Source organism: Sciurus carolinensis, unplaced genomic scaffold (genome assembly GCF_902686445.1).
Source record: "Sciurus carolinensis unplaced genomic scaffold, mSciCar1.2, whole genome shotgun sequence".
In the NCBI taxonomy this organism is placed as follows: domain Eukaryota; kingdom Metazoa; phylum Chordata; class Mammalia; order Rodentia; family Sciuridae; genus Sciurus; species Sciurus carolinensis.
The window spans coordinates 947,156-966,765 of NW_025920167.1; the positions used below are offsets into that span (position 1 = coordinate 947,156).

At 36.0% G+C, this 19,610-nt stretch overlaps 1 pseudogene; it reads left to right on the forward strand.

The window, feature by feature from the left end:
- Positions 1 to 13,426: 13,426 nt before the first annotated feature.
- LOC124974680 (histone acetyltransferase KAT2B-like) lies at positions 13,427 to 16,399 on the forward strand (annotated as a pseudogene).
- The last annotated feature ends 3,211 nt before the right edge of the window (positions 16,400 to 19,610 follow it).

Below are 19,610 nucleotides of genomic sequence, written 5' to 3' on the forward strand. Positions count from 1 at the left end.
ATTTACTTTGTTGTGATTAAAACTTCCATGTTTTGTGCATATAGTATGTGTGTTTTAAATTTTTATGTAATATAGATGTTCAAAGTAATGAATTAAAACTTTATTCTTGAGACTCAAGCAATAATTAGGTCTTTAATCAAAGCGAACAAATAATGTGAGAATGTAAAAATTAATGTCAATATCCAAATTCTCAGTAAAAATATTAGTTTATATGTAGTCCACAAAGCATTCTTTTTTTATAACAAAGGCAGTGATAAGAATGAGCAATCTATAATCATAAGTGAAATGGATGACATTTTCACATTTACTGAATAAGAGGAACCAGACAAAATTTTTACATTTTATTACTCATTGAATAAAGTTAAATAGTTGGTAAAATTAATGTGATCTACAAAGTAATAATTTCTTATCTAAAAATAGCAGAAACAATTAAGCTTAGGGAACTAATATGTTTTTGATAGGTTGTTGAAAATTGATAAAAGAGAGTAGGGAGTGTAGATTGTTCTAGGAAAAAGTGATGGAATAGTATTACCTAGGAAAATATATGAATATGGTGTGCTCTTGAACTGGATCAGTCAAGATTATTCCTGAATGTCCTATCACTGTGAGCCGTTAGAAGATGTTACTGGTCTCATCCATGTCAGATAATTCAACATGGATTCTGTTGGCTTATTCCTAAACAACTTTTAATATATCCAGCTTGTCTGAGAAAGTAAATTCAAGAAAGAGTTCTGGTTCTTGTATGGTATTTATATATATTTACTATTGTTAGGAAGAGAGTAGGAGTCTATTCACTGATTCCCTCAGTGAACATGCATAGTTTACATCTCTGTGGATAAAAGACTGTTTTCTACTAGTATGGATAGCAATATTCTTATGTCAATGCATGCTATGGGTGACTCTTTTCACAATTTTATTGTTTAAATTTTTAGAAACTTCTAGATATTTTATTTCAACCTGATTATACTATTGAGTTACATTTGTAAAACTTCCTTGTAGTTAACTGTGATCATGTTATTAGGCTCTCTGTAAGTGAAAAAGAGTGGAAGTGATATATGCCAATTCCTGGTATGGCCATACAAATTTCACAGTCCTCCATGCTGTCTCCTTTTCTAACTGTCTGTGATGTTGACATTCATATTTGCATGGAGTGGGATGCTTGTACAGATAAAGTATCTACCACTTCAGTCCAAGAATATAAATTATACCATGAGGAACACATGTTCTTTCCACCTTCTCCTCTGTTATGAATTGTTACTTCAAAGAGAAGGAGATTTCTCAGGATAATTACTATTGCCTAGGCTGTTTCTACAAATGCATAGAGTAATTTTTTGGGATGAAAATAATTGCACTTGATATAAATAAGTAAAAAACAATGAGTTTAAACATGTATCTTTCCCTGGACTATTTATGTGTTTGAGGTATGTGTGTCAACATGGATATGAATAGCTGTATATACTTACCATAGCTCAGCTTATACTCACTAGAATCTTCAATATGTTTAAATTTGAAGGTCCATGAAATGATTTCTCCCACCAGGTCTCTCCAGTTGACTAGTGGGAAACAAATGAGCCACAATCATCATTGACTATATTGGATAATTGTTAGAAATTTTTGTTTGAATTATCAGAGTGTACAAAGAAATATGAGCCAGATTTTGAAATTTTACTGATTGCTCCAATTTGGCAACTACCACCAAAGAAAAATAGACCTATCTCAGTAATCTTTTGTTTACTGTGAATTATATGTTTCTACCACTATCTTATATCCTCTAAAGAACCAAAAATTATATAAATTTAGCCTTGATGTTTAAGACTTTTTGTGTTTTTTTATCCTTTGTTTTCTTTGAATTCCACAAAAGGTTCCCTACATTTATATCTTAGAGTCTGAAAAATAAACAGTTATTATACCAGGTTTATATTCCATGACATATATACATCCTTGTAGAATTTGTTTGAACATTCTATTCTCTTTCTATTATTTCCTTCATTTCACAGAGTCACTTTCCATTTTCAACAAAAGGGAAAAATCACTATTAGAATATTTACAATAATATTTTGCCAAATTATAAATGAAGAAATTTATTGAAATGAAATTGAGTGATACACAATGACATTGTGCAAGTGGCCTATGCACATACCCAGAGAAATAAAAGCTGGATCATTTACATGTTTGCTTTACTCTCAACTTGAGCCAAAAGGAAGACCTCAAGAACAATAAAAGTACCCCTTTCTCCTTTGTTTCCTCCATTGTCACTTGCCTTGATCTTCTTATCTCTCATTCCTTCACTCATCTTCTACTAACTAGAAAAACACCCCCTTTCTTCCTTTTGTAAGACTGTTTTTGTTCTCTTAGGCTCAGAGAAGAAGAAAACACACACCACTTGATTTCTTCACAGGCTGAGGGATGAAGGAATTTTCCAGGTAGTTTCTCTTTTGCCTCCTCATCATGGTGATACACTTCATAAGGTTAGTCATATCAGGTAAGATCCTCTCAGAATCTCAACTCTCCAAAAATTAGCTGATGATGAGTAAGAATGAAATCCATAACTGGAAAAACAACATAAAATGTAGTTAGATTATCTGTTAATTTAATCAACAGTGCTTAGTACAACATCATGATTGTTCAGAGACCAACTATCACTAAGACTTCAGCAGTGAATTATGACTTACAGATGACAGGACAGAGTCCACGGATTCACACCATATTTACAATTTCAGCATTGCTAATATGCATCAGATAAGTAGAAGCCCATTTTGCATTGAATGTTCTATCATTAAATTAAATATTCATTCACTGCAATCGATACCAGAGTTAGAGATGCATATAGATTAAAGAAGGTAATCTGTCTATAAGTCTATAGACACTTGATTACACAGTGTAAGGATTTGACAGTACCAGAGAAGGTCAGGCTGAGAATCATGCTTGACTCAGAAAAGTAATGGCTATATACATAAGTGCTATTTATAGTATGTAGAACTGATTGAGATGAATGTTGAAATGTGGGTTGAGTATGAGAAAATCTTACCCATACAAACAGCACCTGAACAATGGGAGAGGATTGTTTTTGTTGTATTGGTTTCTTACTGAGTTCATAAAAAAATTACCAAATATTTATTATTTAAAATATAGTGTATTATTCTTCTTTTTGGTTTCAAAGCACATTATGGGACTTGAGATTTAAAGTCAAGGTTTTAGCAGACCTTCTCCCATCTGGAGGTTAAACTTAAGGTAACTCCATTTTCCCCCTCCAGGTACCAGAGTTTCCTACAATCATTACCTCTTTTTCATGTTTTTACTATTTATCAATTATCAGTTAAACACCTATATCCATGATCACAGTTCCACTCTGACCACTATGTTCTTAGCTGATTCTCATAAAAACCATTGTGGTAAAATTGACTATGACCAGATTAAGTAGAACAGTCTTCACATTCAAAATATTTGACTTCTCATCTGCGTAGTCCCCTTTTCTATAAAAGGTCACATATTTATGAATTCATGGTATTCAAGGATTTATATTTAGGAGGTGAAAGATGCTGTCAGAGAAAAGGTTTTGTTCTTTATCATTCTATACCAAAATAAAATCAGAGATATTTAAAAGAATTTACCTATAGTAAAATATAGCATTATAAGAGTAGAAACCTGGAATTGAGAAAAAGATTGTAATAAATGTAAAATCATTATGAAAACATATAGAATAATACAAGCAGAATTAATTAAATTAGATATCACTTGAAACTAATTATTAACAAAAGTAATAAAATAGCATTCCAAAAAGAAAAACATTTCAAGTTATAGAACTAAGGAAAACAAATGAAACAATACATAACTTCATGTCAGGATGACAGATCAATATAAATAACATAATTTTGAGGTTATGGAGTTCTGTAAAATCAAGATGTTAAGCAAATTTGTATCAGAATAAATAACCCAATTAGAATCTAAAAGAAATATAAGAAAACACAAATTATAATGTTCATAAATAAATATAGTAAGGTAAAGAAAAGTACCAAATATAAAATTTTAAATATGTGGGGGTTTTGTATGGGAAATTGAATTCAGATGTGTTTTATCACTGAGCCACATCCCCAGTATCTAACGTATTTTATTTAGAGATAGTATTTCACTAAGATGCTTGTAGCCTTTCTCAGTTTTTGTGGTTGGCTCGAAATTGTGATCCTCTTGCCCCAGTCTCCCAAGTGGCAGGGATGACAGGGGGCATGTGCCACTGTGACCATCAATGAAAACATTTTTAAATAGAAAAAAATCAAAGGATGCAACAAAGTAATAATTATGGCTTCTGAGTTAAATATGTTAAAGCCTTAAGTCTGTGATATAGCCAATTCAAAAGTAAAGGAAAATGTTAAGACAGAACGTAAGCCAAACTTTCACTGCTGTGACAAGAAAACCTAGACCAGAATCATCCTAGAATGAGGATTGGTGTGAACCAGGGTGGGAATTGATGAATTCTATTGCATAATACAATTTTCTATGAATAATATTTTGTCTTCAACTTTCTTAAATACTAGAACTTGAGTATTGCTGCCAACTACTTTTCTATCTTCATCTCTCTTAACAGGTGCTATACCCATGTCTCAATTCCATGATATCTATACATGATCCCTCTCTGCTTTTGTCCCATCTGTATCTCCTTTCTTGAAAATTCACACTAGATCTTTTGATAAATTGGGTGCAGTGTGTTTTCTTGTCAACATAAATATGTTTATGGTCAGAAATTTGGAGGAATATATCTCTGCATACTTGATCTGACATGGTACATATTTCCCAATGCATATGTTTTAGTTGTTGATAGACACAATAACTTTGCTTTAGTGTTTATATTTGTGTGATGCTGAGGATAGAACTCAGAGCCTTACTCCTGGTAGGCAAGCATTTACCACTGAAAAACAGACCATTCCATTCTTGGTACACTTTTCTACAAAAAAGACATACATAATCATAAGATTTTAAGAGCCAACACAAATTTTAATAATTAATGTTTAGTGAACCTAATTTGAAATTGCATCCAACTTTACCATGAAATCCAGCAAAAGAAGAAATTACAGAAAATACCTTATACAACTAGGGTAAAAATAGTGAGAGGACCAGTGAATCCATTTATATACAATATTGATTGGAGAAACAGAAAATGTGATTAAAGAAAAGAATGTAAATATGCAAAGAATTTTAAAAAGTAAAAATAACTACAAAAAGCAGGAGAAAGGGAGTAACATATTTAGCTCTTAATTACTAATCAAAGGTATAAATTAAAACATATTTATAGGTAAAATATGTTGCAGATATAGACATTGCAATTAGGTAAGAAAAGAAAATATTCTTGAGTCTATAAAATGCAAAAATAGGTACAAAATCGGGATATATTTACAGAGTAAGTGAATAAAATGTGCTAATAAATTTATAACTTATCACAGGATTAAAGTCATTTCATAATCACACAATATTTTAAAATTTCCTCTAAATTCGAAGGTGGATTTCAAATTTTAATATCATATTTTGATTCATTGAAATGGCAAAAACACAGATTTACCAGACACATTATTTTCAACAAATGAAAGATTTTTAAAAAATAATATGTAATTGAAAATAGTATGATTTATTTTGTTAGAATAACTTCTCTATTGGATTCCATCATCCTTTCTTCACTCCTACATTAATTTTAAGAGGTTTATTGATGTATGATTACTATTAATCAAAGAAGCTTCTTTTGGGTATACAAAGGAATGGGTCTGATTCAGCTACGCATTTTGCCTTCTATTTACATATTGGGATAGATTTGCTATTTCTTTGGGGAAACATTTATCTCATGATGAGAATTTCGATGTTCACGTAGAAAACTCTGAAATCATTTACAAATTCATAGTTTTTTTTAATCTTTTTTATTATAAACAAATGGGATACATGTTGTTCATGTTGTTTCTCTGTGCATGGCGTAAAGGCATACCATTTGTGTAATCATAAATTTACATAGGGTAATGTTGTTTGATTCATTCTGTTATTTTTTTCTCTTCGCCCCACCCCTACCACCACTCTTTTCCCTCTATACAGTCCTTCCTTCCTCCATTCTTCCCCCCTCCCTAACCCTAAATCTAACCCTAAATCTAACCCTAACACTTACAACTCCCACCCCCCATTATGAGTCATCATCCACTTATTAGCAATATAATTCGTCCTTTGTATTTTTGAGATTGGCTTACCTCACTTAGCATGATATTCTTCAATTTCATACATTTGCCTGCAAATGCCATAATTTTATCATTCTTTATGGCTGAGTAATATTCCATTGTATATATATACCACAGTTTCTTTATCCATTCATCAATTGAAGGACATCTAGGTTGGTTCCACAATCTGGCTATTGTGAACTGAGCAGCTATGAATATTGATGTGGCTGTATCTCTGTAGTATGCTGATTTTAAGTCTTTTGGGTATAGACCAAGGAGTGGGATAGCTGGGTCAAATGGTGGTTCAATTCCAAGATTTCTAAGGAATCTCCACACTGCTTTCCAAAGTGGCTGCACTAATTTGCAGCCCCACCAGCAATGTATGAGTGTACCTTTCTCCCCACATCCTCACCAACACCTCTTGTTGCTTATATTCTTGATAATCGCCATTCTAATTAGGGTGAGATGGAATCTTAGGGTGGTTTTGATTTGCATTTCTCTTATTACTACAGATGTTGAATATATTTCCATATGTTTGTTGATTGCTTGTAGATCTTCTTCTGTGAAGTGTCTATTCATTTCCTTAGCCCATTTGTTGATTGGATTATTTGCATTCTTGGTCTAGAGTTTTTTGAGTTCTTTATAGATTCTGGAGATTAGCGCTCTATCTGAAGTATGATTGGCAAAGATTTTTTCTCATTCTATAGGCTCTTTCGTCACATTGCTGATAATTTTCTTTGCTGAGAGAAAGCTTTTTAGTTTGAATCTATCCCAGTTATCGGTTCTTGCTCTTATTTCGTGTGCTATGGGAGCCCTGTTGAGGAAGTCTGGTCCTAAGCCGACATATTAAAGATCTGGACCTACATTTCCTTCTCTAATCTGCAGGGTCTCTGGTCTGATTCTGAGGTCGTGAATCCATTTTGAATTTAGTTTCATGCCTGGTGAGAGATATGGATTTAGTTTAATTCTGTTGCATATGGATTTCCAATTTTCCCAGCACCATTTGTTGAAGAGGCTATCTTTTCTCCATTGCATATTTTTGGCCCCTTTCTCTAGTATGAGAAAATTGTATTTATTTGGGTTTGTGTCCGTGTCCTCTATTCTGTACTATTGATCTACCTGTCTATTTTGGTACCAATACCATGTTGTTTTTGTTACTATTGCTTTGTAGTAGAGTTGAAGATCTGGTATTGCGGTACACCCTGCTTCACTCTTTCTGCTAATGTTTGCTTTAGCTATTCTGGGTTTCTTATTCTTCCAGATGAATTTCATAATTGCTTGCTCTATTTCTGTAAGGTACATCATTGGGATTTTAATTCGAATTGCATTGAATCTGTATAGCACTTTTGGCAGTATGGCCATTTTGACAATATTAATTCTTCCTATCCAAGAACATGGGAGATCTTTCTATCTTCTAAGGTTTTCTTTAATTTCTTTCTTTAGTGTTCTGTAGTTCTCATTGTGGATGTCTTTCACCTCTTTTGTGAGATTGATTCCCAAGTATTTAATTTTTTTTGATGTTATTGTGAATGAAGTAGTTTTCCTAATTTCTCTTTCCAAAGATTCATCAATTATGTATAAAAATGCATTAGATTTATGTGCATTGAACTTATATCCCACTACTTTACTGAATTCACTTATGAGTTCTAAAAGTTTTCTGGTGGAATTTCCTGGTTCCTCTAAGTATACAATCATATCATCAGCAAATACGGATAGTTTGAGTTCTTCTTTTCCTATTCATATCCCTTTAATTTCTTTGTTTTGTCTAATTGCTCTGCCTAGAGCTTCAAGGACAATGTTGAATATATGAGGTGAATGGGGGCATCCCTGCCTTATTCCAGTTTTTAGGGGGAATGCTTTCAGTTTTTCACCATTTAGAATGATATTAGCCATGGGCTTAGCATAGATGGCCTTTACAATGTTAAGGAATGTTCCCACTATCCCTATTTTTTCTAGTGTTTTGAGCATGAAGACGTGCTGTATTTTATCAAGTGCTTTTTCTGCATCTATTGAAATAATCATGTGATTCTTGACTTTAAGTCTATTGATATGGTGAATTACATTTATTGATTTCCTGATGTTGAACCAACCTTGCATCCCTGGGATGAAACCCACTTGATCATGGTGCACTATCTTTTTAATATGTTTTTGTATGTGATTTGCTAAAATTTTGTTGAGAATTTTTGCGTCGATGTACATTAAGGATATTGGTCTAAAATTTTCTTTCCTCCATGTGTCTGGTTTAGGTATCAGGGTAATATTGACTTCATAGAATGTGTTTGGGAGGGTTCCCTCCTCTTCTATTTCATGGAATACTTTGAGAAGTATTGGAATGAGCTTTTCTTTAAAGGTTTTGTAGAACTCAGCTGAGAACCCATCTGGTCCTGGACATTTTATTTTTTTTGGTAGGCTTTTGATGATTTCTTCTCTTTCATTACTTGAAATTAGTCTATTTATATTGTGTATGTCCTCCTCATTCAGTTTAGGCAATTCATATGTATCTAGAAACCTGTTGATGTCTTCAAAATTCTCTATTTTGTTGGAGTATAGAGTTTCAAAATAGCTTCTCATTATGTTTTGTATTTCGATCGTGTCTGTTGTGTTTTTCCTTGTTCATTCCGAATTTTAGAAATTTGGGTCTTCTCTTCTTCTCTTTGTTAGTGTGGCTCAAGGTTTACCAATTTTGTTTATTTTTTCAAAGCACCAACTATTTGTTTTGTCAATTTTTTGTATTGTTTCTTTTGTTTCAATTTCGTTGATTTCACCTTTGAGTTTAACTATTTCCTGTCTTCTACTACTTTTGGTGTTGGTCTGCTCTTCTTTTTCTAGGGCTTTGAGCTGTAGTGTTAGGTCGTTTATTTGTTTAGTTTTACTTCTTTTATTGAATCCACTCCATGAAATAAATTTTCCTCTAAGTACTGCTTTCATAGTGTCCCAGAGATTTTGATATGATATTTCTTTGATCTCATTGACCTCTAAGAATTTTTTAATTTCCTTCCTAATATCTTCTGTTATCCATTCATCATATAGTAGCATATTGTTTAATCTCCAGGGGTTGGAGTAGTTTCTGTTTTTTACTCTTTCATTTATTTCTAACTTCAATCCATTATGATCTGATACAATACAAGGTAGTGTCTCTATCTTCTTGTATTTGCTAACATTAGCTTTGTGGCATAATATATGGTCTATTTTAGAGAAGGATCCATGTGCTGCTGAGAAGAAAGTGTATTCACTCTTGGTTGGATGGCATATTTTATAAATGTCTGTTATGTCTAAATTATTGATTGTGTTATTGGGATCTATGGTTTCTTTCTCCAATTTTTGTTTAGAAGATCTGTTCAGTGTTGAGAGAAGCGTGTTAAAATCACCTAGTATTATTGTGTTATGGTCTATTTGATCTCTGAAATTGAGAAGGATTTGTTTGATGTACAAGGATGAGTCACTGTTTGGGGCATAGATGTTTATGATTGTTATGTCTTCCTGATTTATGGTTCCCTTAAGTAGTATGAAATGTCCTTCTTTATCCCTTCTGACTAACTTTGGCTTGAAGTCCACATTATCTGAAATCAGGATGGATACTCCAGCTTTTTTGCTGTGTCCGTGTGCATTGTATGTTTTTTCCCATCCTTTCACCTATATTCTATGGGTATCTCTTTCTATGAGGTGAGTCTCTTGCAGGCAACATATTGTTGGATCTTTCTTTTTAATCCAATCTGCCAGTCTATGTCTTTTGATTGATGAATTCAGGCCATTAACATTCAGGATTATTATGGAGATATGATTTGTATTCCTGGTCATTTGGTTCATTTTGTAATTTTAATTAATTTATTTTTTTGACATGACTTGCTTCCTCCTTTATTTGACAATTCCTTTAGGATTATTTGTCCCTTTGCTGATTTTCTTTTTTGTTTTTTATCTCTTCCTCATGGAATTTTTTGCTGAGAATGTTCGGTAATGCTGGCTTTCTTTTTGTAAATTCTTTTATCTTTTGTTTATCATGGAAGGATTTTATTTCATCGTCAAATTTGAAGGTAAGTTTTGCTGGGTATAAGATTCTTTGTTGGCATCCATTTTCTTTCAGGGCTTGAAAAATGTTGTTCCAGGTCCTTCTAGCTTGAAGGGTCTGGATTGAAAAATCTCCTGATATCTGTATTGGTTTCCCCCTGAATGAATTTGGTTCTTTTCTCTCACAGCCTTTAAAATTCTGTCTTTATTTTGTATGTTAGGTATTTTCATTATAATGTGCTTTGGTGTGGGTCTGTTGTAATTTTGTGTATTTGGAGTCCTATAAGCCTCTTGAACTTGATTTTCCATTTCATTCTTCAGATTTGGGAAATTTTCTGATATTATTTCATTGAATAGATTGTTCATTCCTTTGGTTTGTTTCTCTAAGCCTTCTTCAATCCCAGTAATTCTTAAATTTGGCCTTTTCATGATATCCCATAGTTCTTGGAGATTCTGTTCATGATTTCTTACCATCTTCTATGTTTGTTCAACTTTGTTTTCAGGGTTGAATATTTTGTCTTCAATATCTGAGGTTCTGTCTTCCAGGTGTTGTATCCTATTGGTTATGTTTCTATGGAGTTCTTAATTTGGTTTATTGTTTCCTTCATTTCAAGGGTTTCTGTTTGTTTTTTTTTTCAATATCTCTAACTCTTTATTGAAATGATCTTTTGCTTCCTGTGTTTGCTCTTTTAACTGTCGTTGGTGTGATCATTCAATGCCTGTGTTTGCTCTTTCATTTCATCGTTTGCTTCTCTTATCATGTTAATTATGTACATTCTGAACTCCCTTTCTGTCATTTCTTCTGCCATGCTGTCATTGGATTTTATTGATGTAACATCTAGATTTGTTTGAGGCATTCTCTCCCTTTTTTTCTCATATTGTTCAGGTATCAGTGGACTGCTGAGATATTGCAGATTTCCTCTATGGACTTATAATATCCCCGAAGATTTCTAGTATATCCCCTCTAGCGTTCAGTAGCCTGAAGTCTTGGAGGAAGTTGATAATGCGGTGCTCCACAAGGAAGTTGCCTTTCTAGGTGTGTTGGCCTTCAGGTGGGGTATATTCCCTTCTAGTGGCAGAGGTGCCTCCACTTGTTGACCAATGGTCAACCAAAGGGGAACTAGGCTGTGGGCTGAGGCAAGGCCTGTTTTTGCCTGTGTTTCTGGTTTTACTGTCCTTGTGGGAAAACCTCACCCGGTGGGGAAGACTCACCCGGTGGGGAGGTCTCACTGGTCAGTTCCCCTCCTGGAGGTTCCCGTCAATCCACAACTACCACCTGGGCAGGGCAGCCTTCCTAGGCAACGTTCCCAGGGGCCAAGACCTACCTCCTGAGCCTGGGAGCCTTGCCCTTCGCAGACACGTCTCCTTAGGCTGCCCCTCCTCAGAGAAGCTGCCTGCAGTCCTGGAACCTTCACTCCACCCCTCAGCTTATCTCTGTGCAGCCCTTCCACCAAGAAGCCGCCTAGGTCCAGGGACCCTGTTTTGCACCTAATCACCTGGCTATGTGGCCCCTCCTCTGAGCATCCACTCGGAGCCTCGTACAGATGCTCTGAACCCCAGCGACCCGCCGCATGCCTCTTCCTCCAGGCAGCCACCTGGTGTTCTGTGTGGTCGCTTGGAGATCAAGCATCTCACTGGGCACCTCCTCCTCCTCAGGTCAGCCCCCCCCATTGTTCACGAGGTTGCTCTGAGTTCAAACAGCTCGCTGCGCAGCTCTTCCTCTGGGCAGCCGCTGGAGCCCCGGTGGGTTGCTCCAAAACCAAGCAGTGTACTGAGCGGCCTCCTCTACAAAACTCCCAGTTGTCCGAGTTCACTGCTCCAGCGGGGGGAGGGGTGTCTCACCAGGCAACTCTACTTCACAAAGTTCTCTGTGTTCCAGGACTACCGCCCCATCCGGGACCCCTCCCCAATGGGAGAGACTCACCCGGCAGTTTGAGTTGGTACCAAGTCTCTCAATATCTCCTTTTTTGAATCCTGAGTCCTGGAGCAACATGAAATGCAGCCACCCTCTAGTCCACCATCTCGAAACCCCCCTCATAGTTTTTTTTTTTTTAATTTTGAGTTTCAACTTATTATGTAGCAGTGATACAAAATCACTATATTATTTTAATGGCTAAAATGATATAAATCTGGGAAAGCATTTGGATGCTTTTGAATAACTTAGCAAGTTCTTTCAAATGCCTTCTTTTGTAAGCACTTTGCTATACAATATGTTATAAAATTCCAAATTTTCTGATGTTTCAAGTCAGTAGAAGTGTGCTGACAAGTAAAGTGTTTTTCTGTCCGCTTATTAACACAAAACAAAATGTCAGCATTAACTAATTAGCATATGATTTTAAGAATAACAACAAAAATATTCAAGAAATGGAAAAATGTTCTACAAGATTGTTGACTATTATGGTGTGAGTCTCAGAATGTTCCCTGAAAAACTCATTCATCAGGCAATGTAGCATCATTCAAAGATGAGAATAAAGGACTATGAAAACTGTAAAATAACTATGGAATAATCCATTTATTGAGATTATAACTAGAATGAAAAAGAGTGTTAACAGTAAGCAGTTAGAAAGGGGTTGATAAAGTGAGGTCACTGGTAGAATGGAGTTGGATTTTAATTTGTCCCTGGATTCTACCAATATCTGGTTCTTGACTAGTGAAAAAATGTCCTGTGCCATTTTGTTCCATTATGGTGGTATGTCCATTGCAGACCCAGAAATCTGGAGTCATGTGATCATGTACTTTGACATAGAAAATGATCAGTGAAGATACCATTTTGTTCCTTTTGTTGTTCTTCACAGGTATTATATCTAGGATTATATTGGTGAAGTTAGGTAATGGCTACATAGAAGTACCCTGGATTTTTTTTCAATTATATGTAAGTTTTTCCTAAAGAAATTAATATTATTTGAAACCTGAGGAAATCTCAAGTTTGACTTTAAAAATTGAAATAAAATTTACACTCCAAGTTATACTTGAAATCAAAGGCAAAATGTCTCAAAGTAAAAAAAAGTGCATTAAAAAATCACTATGACTCACAGAATATTGGATAATTTTTCTATCTTATTATTATCAAACTATCATCCTTATAAGTACTATTTTCTCCAGTATCAAGGCAACACAACCAACTCACAAAAACAGTGTGAGGCACTTAGAGACAGTGAGGCACTTAAGGCAACAAGCTTGCTTGTTCAAAGTCCAGTTATTTTGTTTTTGAATTTCTTTTTTCATTGGGTGCGTGGATGGTAAATAGTAATATTTTTTCTCATAAGTGTAATAAGTTGGGCACCCTCCCCGCGCGCACCGCCAGTCCGCAGCCACGAGGAACATGTCGGTGGCCAGGACACAGAGCAGAGACCCCGGGAGGAGGACCTGGGGAGGGCGTGTGCAGTGGCGGCGTCCGCGGCGGCGGCAGCGGAGTCGCTAGTCCCTTCCCTCCTCGGGGAGCAACCGCCGCTGCCACCCTCAGCGCCAGGGCCTCCGCCAGAGCGGGCGGGCGGGCGAGCAGCGCGGGGGGGCAGGCAGGGGCAGAGAGGGGGGAGGGCGCAGGGTGCGGGAGGGCGTGGGGGAGGGTCTCGCGCTCCCGACGACCAGAACCCAAGCGGGAGACACTGGAGGCGGTGGCACCTGACACTCGCGCCTCCTGCGGAGCTTTGGGGCGGCATGTCGGAGGCTGGCGGGCCGGTCCGGGAGGCTGTGGGGCGGGGAGCCGGGGCATGGGCCGGCCCGGGGCGCTGCCCGCTCCGCCAGCAGCGCTGCCGCCCGCGCAGCTGCAGGGCTCCCCCTGTGCCGCCGCCGCTGCCACCACTGGGGGCTCGGGCGCCTGCGGTCCCGCGACGGCAGTGGCTGCAGCGGGCACGGCCGGAAGGACCGGGAGGCGGTGGCTGGGTCCCAATCGCTGTGAAGAAGGTTCAGCTGCGCTCCGCCCCGCGGGCCAAGAAACTGGAGAAACTCGGAGTGTATTCCGCCTGCAAGGCTGAGGAATCCTGTAAATGTACTGGCTGGAAAAACCCCAACCCCTCTCCCACTACCCCCAGAGCCAATCTGCAGCAAATCATTGTCAGTCTAACAGAATCCTGCCAGAGTTGTAGCCATGCCCTAGCTGCTCATGTTTCCCACCTGGAGAATGGGTCAGAGGAAGAAATGAACAGACTCCTGGGAATAGTGTTGGATGTGGAATATCTCTTTACCTGCGTCCACAAGGAAGAAGATGCAGATACCAAACAAGTTTATTTCTATCTCTTCAAGCTCTTGAGAAAATCTATTTTACAAAGAGGAAAACCTGTGGTTGAAAGCTCTTTGGAAAAGAAGACTCCATTTGAAAAACCTAGTATTGAGCAGGGTGTGAATAACTTTGTATAGTACAAATTTAGACACCTACCATCAAAAGAAAGGCAAACAATTGTTGAGTTGGCCAAAATGTTCCTAAACCGCAACAACTATTGGCATCTGGAGGCTCCATTTCAGTGAAAACTACGATCTCCCAACGATGATATTTCTGGCTACAAAGAGAACTACACAAAGTGGCTGTGTTACTGTAATGTGCCACAGTTCTGTGACAGTCTACCTTGGTATGAAACCACCCAGGTGTTCGGGAGAACATTGCTTCACTCAGTCTTCACTGTCATGAGGCGACAGCTCCTGGAACAAGCAAGATAGGAAAAAGACAAACTGCCTCTTGAGAAATGAACTCTAATCCTCACCCATTTCCCAAAGTTTCTGTCCATGTTAGAGGAAGAAGTTTATAGTCAAAACTCTCACATCTGGGATCAGAATTTTCTCTCAGCCTCCTCCAGAACCAGCCAGCTAAGAATCCAAACAGTTATCAATCCACCTCCTGTGGCTGGGACAGTTTCATACAATTCAAAATCATCATCCCTTGAGCAGCCAAATGGAGGGAGCACCAGTCCTGCTTGCAAAGCCTCTTCTGGGCTTGAGCCAAACCCAGGAGAAAAGAGGAAAATGAATGACTCTCATGTTCTGGAGGAGGTCAAGAGATCCCGAGTTATATTCCTATGGAATTGATCAATGAGGTCATGTCTACCATCACAGACCCTGCAGCAATGCTCGGACCAGAGACCAATTTTCTGTCAGCACATTCAGCCAGGGATGAGGCAGCAAGGCTGGAAGAACAGGGGGGTGTAATTGAATTTCATGTGATTGGCAATTTCTTGAACCAGAAACCAAACAAGAAGATCCTGATGTGACTGGTTGGCTTACAAAATGTGTTCTCCCATCAGCTGCCCCGAATGCCAAAAGAATATGTCTCATGGCTTGTCTTTGACCCAAAACACAAAACCCTTGCTTTAATTAAAGATGGTTGTGTTATTGGTGGTATCTGTTTCCATATGTTCCCATCCCAAGGATTCAGAGAGATTGTTTTCTGTGCTGTAACCTCAGATGAGCAAGTCAAGGTCTATGGAACACACCTGATGAATCATTTGAAAGACTATCATATAAACCATGACATCCTGAACTTCCTCCCATATGCAGATGAATATGCAATCGGATACTTCAAGAAACAGGGTTTCTCCAAAGAAATTAAAATACCTAAAACCAAATACGTGGGCTATATCAAGGATTACGAAGGTGCCACTTTGATGGGATGTGAACTAAATCCCTGAATTCCATACACAGAATTTTCTGCCATTATTAAAAAGCAGAAGGAGATAATTAAAAAGCTAATAGAATGAAAACAGGCCCAGATTCATAAAGTCTACCCTGGACTTTCATGTTTTAAAGATGGAGTTCGACAGATTTCTATAGAACTCATTCCTGGAATTAGAGAGACAGACTGGAAACCAAGTGGAAAAGAGAAAAGTAAAGAACCCAAAGACCCTGACCAACTGTACAGCACGCTCACGAGCATCCTCCAGTAGGTGAAGAGCCATCAAAGCGCTTGGCCCTTCATGGAACCTGTGAAGAGAACAGAAACTCCGGGATATTATGAAGTTATAAGGTTCCCCATGGATCTGAAAACCATGAGTGAACGCCTCAAGAATAGGTACTACATGTCTAAGAAATTATTCATGGCAGACTTACAGCGAATCTTTACCAATTGCAAAGAGTACAACCCCCCTGAGAGTGAATACTACAAATGTGCCAATATCCTGGAGAAATTCTGCTTCAGTAAAATTAAGGAAGCTGGATTAATTGACAAGTGATTTATTTTCCCTCTGCTTCTTAGAAACTCATTGAGCAGTGTGCCTAAAGCAAGGTGGTTTAGTTTTTTTTTAAAGAATTGGATGATGTGTTGAAGAGACTTGTAAATGTAATAATTAGCACTTTTGAAAAACAGGAAAACCTTCTTTTAGCTTTCAGATATGTATTTAAATTGAAGTCATAGAATATTTTTATTTTGTGGAATAGATTTTAATCTGTTTACTACTATTTTGTAAATTTTCTATGGCATGTCCATTACCCAACTATTCCATGATAGATGATCAGGTGTTTCCTCAAAACCTGTATGTGAGAAAATTGCACATAGTACCAAGATTTGGGGGAATCTAGAAAATTTTCAGACCGTGAATGTTTCCATTTTTTTCTAATGGAATGTGAGAGTTTATTTTTATTTTATTCTGAAGTACTTTAAGGAAGGGATACATGATAAAGAGCCCATAAAAGGTGAAATATGTGATGTTTGAAGTTTCGTCATAGACTTTTTATATATATATATTTTAAAACACTCATCTAGATGAGGTGCTTTGAGCAGTTCTGAAAAATGCAGTTTCACAAAAGCAAACTGCTTTGATTCCTAAGGAACAAGTTCTAAATAATGCAAACTTTTTATAAGCATCTGGGGTTTTGATAATTGTGTACCTACAACAAATTTGTGAGTGCATAACCACTATTTTAATAATTCTTTTCTCTACATAAAAATGTAACATCATGTTTGACTTAGCATATGCAGGCCATAAGTTCCAAAAGGTAATTTCCTAGGCCACAAAAGCATACACTTGAAAACACTTGAGATCAAATCAATGTGCTTTAATAGGAAAAGATGTGTAGTTGATACATCTATCTATTTGGTGAGTACTTGCTCCAATAAATGAGAATTTTTTCCTCATTTGTGACACACACAGTCCCATCAAATAATGAATATGTGAATCATTTTTCTTTTGGATCTCCAGATTATGTTTATTTTTTGAGGTGAATTAAGTTCACACCAAAGTTTGCTGTCAGTATTTTAACAGCCACATTGCTGTATAGGTTCAGGGCTCTATCCCACTAAAATCCATCACACAGTCTTACTAACTAACCTGTCTTGGGATTCCAACTTAGTGCTCAGTTTTATTTACTGATTACACTACATAGAAAAGTGGGACATCTGCCACCCCAACTCTGGGAAAACCAACTAATATACAACCATATAAATGAAATGAAGGCCATCTGGATGGTTTCGACAATAATTTTTATGATGCAAATTTATAAACTAATTTTGTAAAGGACGAGGTTTTAAAAATGTATTTAACTTATGTTTTCAATCAACATAAATTAAAATGGGTCATCAGTAGTCATTAAAAACAGTCAGAAATAATCTGCATGAAGGAAAAAAAAAATCCTGCAAATGGCTATTAAGTTGGAAGTATTGTTTTTGATGTGTAAGAGATGTTCAGAATGCTCACATTTGAAAAATTCCTCAACTTTTTTTTAAGTATAAGAAACCACCTTGAGTGGTGTCTAGATTTTTAATGAAGAATGATGATAGAGTTTGGATTAAGTATCTTGGACTGGTTTTAAGCAGAGCTTTGTACCGGATTTGCCGAAGCATCTGTCCAGCTTGGTATCCTGTGAAAGTCTGTTATTTTCTGGGTAGACATTCTTATAGAGTATTGCCTTTAAAATCAGATTGTCTCTTCTATATTGAAAGCAATTTTATGTTTTCTAATTTAACAACTAATATTTTCTTATAGATATTGTGCAATAAAGCTGAAGCAGAATGTGTGGTTTTTGCAAAATGCTTTAACAGATGATAAAATTTTACTTTTGTAAAATTAATATATTGTACTGGTAAAAAATAGTTTTAAATTATATTTTAAAAAGCTAAAAAAGTAATAAGTTAAATAACTTGCATTATGTAAGTCTGTCACAAAATAAAATGCATCAATAAAAATGCAAAATAATAGCAAAAAGTTATGAAACTCATGCAAGTGATTTTTGCAAATATTCTTAAATATTGACAATCACCAGTGCCAATGTTACTATCAGAAAATTTACATTTACACCATATGAATTTAAATGTTTTCTATTTTTCCATGTATTCTAGGAAGCTCAGAGCTTAATGTGAAGCTCCATCTAACAAATATGTTATATTTGTGATTTCCTTTTACTATAATCTAAGTTGTTATTTCTACGCTTTGTATTTTAACTCAGTGTTTAACTTCCTTTTCTTATTTTGAATTAGAGTGATACATAATGGTTGGGTTCATCATTCCTTCAGAAAAGCATTATTTTAGTGGTTCTATTTTTTATACATAACATTAGAATTCATTTTGGCAGTTTAGAAATTGGACTATAATTTACTCTAATCCAGTTTCCTCTACTACTTTTTTCCTCCCTTACTCCAACTAATTTACATTGTCCTGTATTCTTTTTCTGAGCTTTCTGTTATTTACCTATATATTTTTTAAAATAACTTTTGTGGATATATATGATAGGGAGATTCAATTTCATGCATTTATATATGTATAAAAGAAAGTTAAGTCACATTCATTCTAATGTTTTTACATTATCTCATCACTTTTCTCTCTCATTGACCTTAATATGGTCCAATAATTTTTTTCTATTTTCATGAGATTTTTCACCTACTTTTTTTCTTTGCCTCTCCATTTTTCCACTTTTTTAAAATAGATTTTCCATATCCAAAGAAACATTTGAACTTTGTCTTCATGTCTGTGCTATTTCACATAGAATAATAGTCTATTAAAGGACATATTTACCAATAAATGACATAGTTCCATTCATTTTTATGATTGAATAATATACCATTGTACATATATACCAGACTTTCTTTATCAACTCATCTATTGAAGGGCAACTAATTTGGTTCCACAGGTTGGCAATTTTGAATTGTGTTGTTATAAACATAAATGTGACTGCCTATTTTTTGTATGCTGTGTTTAAATACTTGCTATATATTCAAATAGTGGTAGAGTGTCACAGAATGATTTTATACCTTTTGTTTGCTTTTTAAAAGTTCATCTTTATCTTTTAATATTTTTAAATAATTTATTTATTTTGATTGATTATACACAAATGGGGTAAAATTTATTTCTCTGGTTTTACATGAAGCAGAGTCATACAATTTGGGCATTCATACATATACCTAGGAAAATGATGTTTGCTTGATATATTAATTTTCTTCCTCCCACCCCTTCCACCCCTCTTGTTTTCTATAAAATCCATCCTTCCTCCATTCTTGCTTCT